This window comes from Alligator sinensis, unplaced genomic scaffold, assembly GCF_000455745.1.
Source record: "Alligator sinensis unplaced genomic scaffold, ASM45574v1 scaffold188_1, whole genome shotgun sequence".
In the NCBI taxonomy this organism is placed as follows: Eukaryota; Metazoa; Chordata; order Crocodylia; family Alligatoridae; genus Alligator; species Alligator sinensis.
This window is the reverse complement of record NW_005841903.1, coordinates 2182477-2188996: the sequence shown is the minus strand read 5'-3', so window position 1 is coordinate 2188996 and position 6520 is coordinate 2182477.

Here is a 6520-nt window from a genome sequence, read left to right as displayed (position 1 = left end):
TCAATAACTTTAGTAAGTTGTCAAGGGCCACAAGGGTATCCCTGATCCTTGACAGGTGCCCTGCCCCTTGATCACCATCTTGGGACCAGAAGTCGCACCCCTAACCCCTGACCTTTGCCAGCAGAAGTTCCCCCCCTGCTCTCTGCTTTCTCCCAGAAGTACTCCTTTTGGAAAGGGGAGGGGGGTGGCCATCTTGGAACCAGAAAAAATAATCATATACTCAAAATTAAACATCTACTATAACATATTTTATTTAAAAAAATATTTTTGTCCTGATCTACATGTGTTTGCATCTAGCGTATATAGATGTGATTGCATAAGAGTTCCAAATAGGTGTATAGAGGGAGTGTCTTGGGGGGGTCTGTGGAAGGGGCAGAGGTGGGTGTGGGGTTTGTGGGGAGTGTGTGTGGGTGGGAGTAGGGTGTGTGGGTGGGAATGAGGGGAGGCGTGGGGGTGTATGTGGCACACATGGCACACTCCATGGCACACAAACCTCACTGCCAGCAGCAACAGCAGCAGGCAGCAGGGCCTTGGGGTGCTCCTGGCACACTGCAGGCAGAACCCCACCAGCAGCACACAGCTCTGGCTAAGCCCTGGGAGCTGCATGTAGTGGCACAGAGCTGGCCCATTCCAGCCCACTGGTGTGCACCTTCAAATAGGACCAGGCTTGTTCTATGCTGGCACATGGGGCTCCCAGCACTACAGGCAGGAGCCATGCACCATTGGGCTGGGCCAGCTCCATGCCTCCATGTGGGGTTTCCAGCACTCCAGCAAGGAGCTGTACATGGATGCATGGAGCCCGCCCAGCCAAATGACACACAGACCTGGAGCTGTGGGGAGTCATAAGCCATCAGGCCAGGTAGGCTCTGTGCCTGCACAAGCGACTCCCCACTGGAATGCTGGAAGGCATGCAGAGGCATGGAGCCAGCCAAGCCCAGCCTCATGGTGCATGCTTCCCACCTGCAGTGCCAGGAGCCCCATGTGCTGGCACAGAGCCAACCCAGTCCACTTCGAAGGTGCTCACCAGTGAGCCAGGCTTGGTGGTCTCTGTGCTGCCACAGGCAGCTCCCAGAATTCAGCCAGATCCATGCGCTGCCAGGGGATTCTGCCTGCATGGGACCAGGAGAGCCCTGAGGGCCCCCCTGGTGCTGCCACCACTGGCGGGGGCTGTGCACTGTGGTGATGTGGACCCACCCCCACCCCACCTCCTGTAGGCAGGAGCTCCCCTCCCCACTCACCAGCTGTCCCAGTGCACACCACTGTGCCCAGTGCTTCCACATGGGGATCCCAGGTGGAGTGCCAGGAGCCCCATATAAGCCCCATATAAGTGGAAGCAGACAAGCTGCCTGGTCCAATGGCCTGTGACCTCTGAAAGCCCACCTCCCACCACTTTTAGAGGGGAAGCAGTGGGTGGAGGGGGCCTGCAAGCTGAATAGAATGGCCTGGAAGGCTGGATCAGGCTCACAGATCATATTTTGCCCACTCCTATTTTAGATATGGATTAGATCAGGGGTGGGCAATTATTTCAGGCAGAGGGCCACTTACCCAGTTTTGGCAGGCTGTTGAGGGCTGCATGGGTAGCCCCGCCCCTTGACAGGAACCCCAACCACTTAACAGGTGCCCCACTCCTTGACAGGTACCCTCTGGTCACCATCTTGGGACCAATGTCCCAGAGCCAGCACTGGTGGGGACCAAAGCAGGGCACAAGCTGGCAGGGGTCCATGGAACTGGGCTGGGCTGCACCAGCAAGAAGTGGGGGAGCTGGCCTAGCTCCACAGAGCCCCTGCCAGCTGGGACCCCACACTCCTGCCTCCCTGCTCGAGGCCCCGCTGGCACTGGCCCCAGGACACCAGTGCGGGCCCTGTGCTACCACTGGCTCCCTGCCCACTCACACCCAGTGCCCCCTAGCCCCACGGTACAGGTTGAGGGCAGCGCAGAGCCCTGACCCCCTGCTTACCCACAGGAAAGAAGCTGGTGCTGAGCATAGGGAAAAGTGGCCCCTCACCCACCCCATGGCTGGCGATCCCTGCTGCAGGCACTCACAGCCCATGCAGGGCTGTCTGGAACAGGCAGAGGCAGTCCCAGGCGGGCTGTGAGCGACTGCAGTGTGGGGCACCGGCCACACAGTGAGCGAGGAGCCTCTCTTCCCCGTGCTCAGCACCAGCTTGTAACCTGCCCTGCTGCCAGCCTGGCATGCTCCCCCAGCTCAGCGATCGGCTGTGGGGGGACCCTGAGTGTCCTCTCAAGCCCAGGAGGCACCAGTCACCGAGCTGGGGGGTCATGGAGGGCCCTCTGTGTGCTCTCCAGCAGACCCAGAAGTGGACCAGAAGTGCTTCTGGTCCACTTCTGGGTCTGCTGCTGAGCATGCTGGGGAGCCCCCCATGCTTCTGTGGGACACTCCATGTGCCCCAGCATCCCAGCATTCACGAGCCACCTGCTACCTAAAGGTATCTAGAAAAAACATTTAAAGCTGTGTCTATATCCAAATTGCTGAATCTTTCTGAATCTATTCATATCAATTCGGAGAGTGCTGATTCGATTCAGAGAGATTAAAGGGTCCTCTGATTCAATTCAGATTCAAAGATTCAGCCACCAAATCAGGCCAAATCTCTGCCAAATCAAATCAGGGATTGAAGCTTCACACAGCCCTATTAGATACTTTAGTATTGCAAATAATAATAACATCCTGTTTTAGTACAGAGGCAGCCTTATGTTGACAATAATTCTTTAAGAGCCCAAGAATTGTAATATCTATCCACAAAATTTACTATTATTAAGGAGAAGAACTATTAGAAAGTTGGGGGTACAAAGAAGCTGTCACCTTAATGTGTAAATTAAATCATTGGTGGACTTTTGTAATGGATTCTTTTGTTATTAAGAGGATAGGAACTGGGTGTAAATGTGGGCTATAGAAGCAAAGGAACCTCATATAAATGAATTAATAGAAATTTAGGGAGAGGCTGTGCATATTTCAGACTGGAATTTCTTTTTTTCTAGAAATACATCTCCAAAAACAATATATATTAATTGCAACAACTGCAGAAACAAATTTTTGTGTGTTATGGGGAAGGGGTAAAAAAGAATAGAATATTATATGCTTTATACCATTGTGGCTATCACTGTAATAGCAGTGACTGTCTTACATTTGTAAGTCTTCCACTTCTTGAGATTTCTTTTGGTCTAATTCTCAAGTTTGTTGAGATCTCTCTGAATACTAGCCCTAACTTCTAGTCTATCGATTTCTCCCCTGCAGCTTGGTGTCATCTGCAAACTTGCTGAGGGCACACTGTATGCCATCATCCAGGTCATTGATGAAAATATTAAACAAAACTGGCCCCAGGACTCATGGGGCACTCCACTTGATATCAGCTGCCAACTAGACATTGAGCCATTGACTCTGAGCCCGATAATCCCCACAGTTTTCTATCCACTCATTCATCCAACCCATACTTCCTTAGCTTACCTACAACCATGTTGTGGGAGACTATCAAAAGCCTTGCTAAAATCAAGGTATACATCCACTGGTCTCCCTGCATCCACAGAGCCAGTCATTTCATCATAGGCAATCAGGTTATTCAGGCATGACATGTCCTTGGTGAATCCATGCTGACTGTTCCTAATCACCTTCTTCTCCTCCAAGTCCTTAGAAATGGATTCCTTGAGGATCTGCTCCACGATTTTTCTAGGGACTGAGGTAAGGCTGACCAGTCTGTAGTTCCTTGGAACCTCTTTTTTCCCTTTCTTAAATATGGGCACTATATTTGCCCTTTTACAATGATCCAGGACCTCTCCTGATCACTATGTTTTCAAAGATGATGACCAGTGGCTCTGCAATCACATCAGCCAACTCCCTCAGCACCCTTGGGTGCGTCCTATTTGGCCACATGGACTTGTATATGTCCAGCTTTTCTAAATAGTCCCTAACCTGTTCTTTTGCCACAGTTGGCTGCTCATCTCCTCACCAAACTGATCTGCCAGGTACAGTAGTCTGGGAGCTGAAGACTGAGGTAAAAAGGCATTAAGTACTTCAGCCTTTTCTGCATCCTCTGTCATTAGGTCCCCCACTTGGTAAGGGATCCACACTTTCCCTGATCTTCCTCTTATTACTGACATACTTGTAGAAACCCTTCATGTCCCTTGTTAGCTGCAAGTCCAATTGCTCTTTGGCCTTCCTAACTTCATCCCTGCATGCTTGAGTAATACTCTTATATTCCTCCCTATTTGTTTGTCCAAGTTTCCACTTCTTAAAAACTTCCTTTTTGTGTTTCAGCTTACTGAAGAGTTCCATGCTAAGCCAAGCTGGTCTTCTGCTATACTTGCTAGTTCCTGCACATCAGGATGGTTTGTTTCTGAACTCTCAGTAAGGCTTCTTTAAAGTAAAGCAAGCTTTCCTGAACTCCTCTCCCCTTCAGACTGGCTTCCCAGGGGATCCTGAGAACTCCTGAGCACGAGGGCTGCAGCAAGGCTCCTGACTAACACCTGAGCTGGGGTAAGCAAGACTGGTGGTTTAGGGACTGAGACTGTAGAGGTGGTAGAGGTCTCAACTGGCCTGGGACAGGGCCAAGGCCCAAGAAATAGGGGCCAAGGCCAAGGAGCAGGGCCACAACTGGAGTGTGATGAGAGTAGGCATGGTTGGGGACCTGAAGCCTGCAAAGGATGAAGACTAGGGTCAGGGACTCACAGCCTGTGAAGGGTGAGAATCAAGGTCAAGGACCCATAGCCCAGGAGGGGCAAGTTTGCTGGAGGTAATGAGGCCTGAGTGCAGGAGGGGCAGAAAATACAGGCCTACGCCCAGGCGAGGTTGAGGTTGTTCAAGGTACAGAGGCCTGGGTCCATAGAGGGGGCAGGATGGTAAAAGGCACTGAGGCTGGAGGCCCCAACAGTAGCAAAGACTGTTCCAGGTTTAGAGGCCCACATTGACTGGAGTTGACACTAGGGCTAAAGGCCCATGATTGTGAATTTGACCAGATTAGACAATGGATCTAATGCCCTATGACAAGCAAGCAATTGGTAACATCTGCTAGACTTGGGCATGCCTAAAATTGGAGATGAGAAGGCCACGTAATTAGCCTTTAAAGAGATGAGCAGTGACACCTGTATTCATGAGTATGAGATCTCACCTAGGGAGCTCTAAGGCTGCTGCCTTTCTTTCTAAAAGTGGCTTTCTTTCTAAAATTACATCAAGGCATGGCAGGAAACTTGAAGGAGAGATTGCCTAAAGGAAGTAAAGGTGACAAGGGCTGAGGGGGCTCCAGAGGCATCACAGCCACCTCTGAGGTGGAGCCATGTTACAGGGACATATTTCAGATCTTGTTTTCCTTAGTGTGCACATATACCATTTGTGAGAGACATGTATGAAATACGCTCTTTCCTTGGTCATGCATATACTTGAATACCTGCTCTTAAATGTGATTGGATAACAAATACAAATACAATCACAAAAGATATGTCAGATAATATATGGATAACAAAGGCTTGGAAACAACACTGAATTGTTCTAGAAGTGATTTGACAGTTAGAGACTAAAATCCATACATGAGATCAAGAAACTCATTTAGGCACTTTCAGAAGTCAAGGCCCCAATCAATACATGTATATCATATAACAGTGTTTCTGTAAAGTTTAACTTTATTACAGCACACACTTCATGCTAATAACTCTTCTCTGTAAAATCAAACCTCCCTTTTATTGTCTTGCATATACATATAAAAATAGAAGTCTGATTAAAGATCATTAAATAATGAGACCTTTGGAGATAGCGCCTGTCTATATTATGAAGTAGGACCAAGGTTTAATGACAATTATTTGTCATGCTGCATGTGATTTGTCCTGATCTACACTGACAGGTCAGTTATAGTCATCATTGTGATGCCATCAAGTCATGACCATCATGTTTGAATGTAATACAATTTCATAATGAAGGAAGTCCATGGAGAGTGAGTTTTAGGAATCAGGCTGTTCAATTTGTCACATTAGTAAAATATTTTTATTCCATTGTCATGTATACTGGAACATATAAAAGAGACACTAAATGTTTTAAGTGCCCGGATCATTTTGAAATATAAATCACACTTAAATCAGCATCTAATTTTTTTTTTTTTATTGCTACCATATTACATTTTAAGAACAGTAGTCTTTCTTCAATACCTGGGAACAAACTATGTTTGAGTGGGGCAAGTATTTTTAGCAAGTCTGAACAGTCATACAAAAAGCAAACAGCTTTGTGGACCATTCAAAAAAGACATTACAACTAGAATAAAGCAGGATGATTATTAGAATTTTGTTTCCATCACTCTCTAGAATTAATGTCATCAGCATCCTAACTTGTAAAACTGGACTGGAATGAGTACCGGACAACATGCTGTAGTGAAATAACCCATATATAAAGGGAGGATGCTCAGATTTTCCTATCCTTTCCTTTTGCTTCACCATGGGTTTATTTTTCAGGTTTATTTTTATTGCCTGTGTCTGCTCAGGACAGCCCCGCATGGGCTGCGAGTGGCTGCAGCAGGGAGAACCA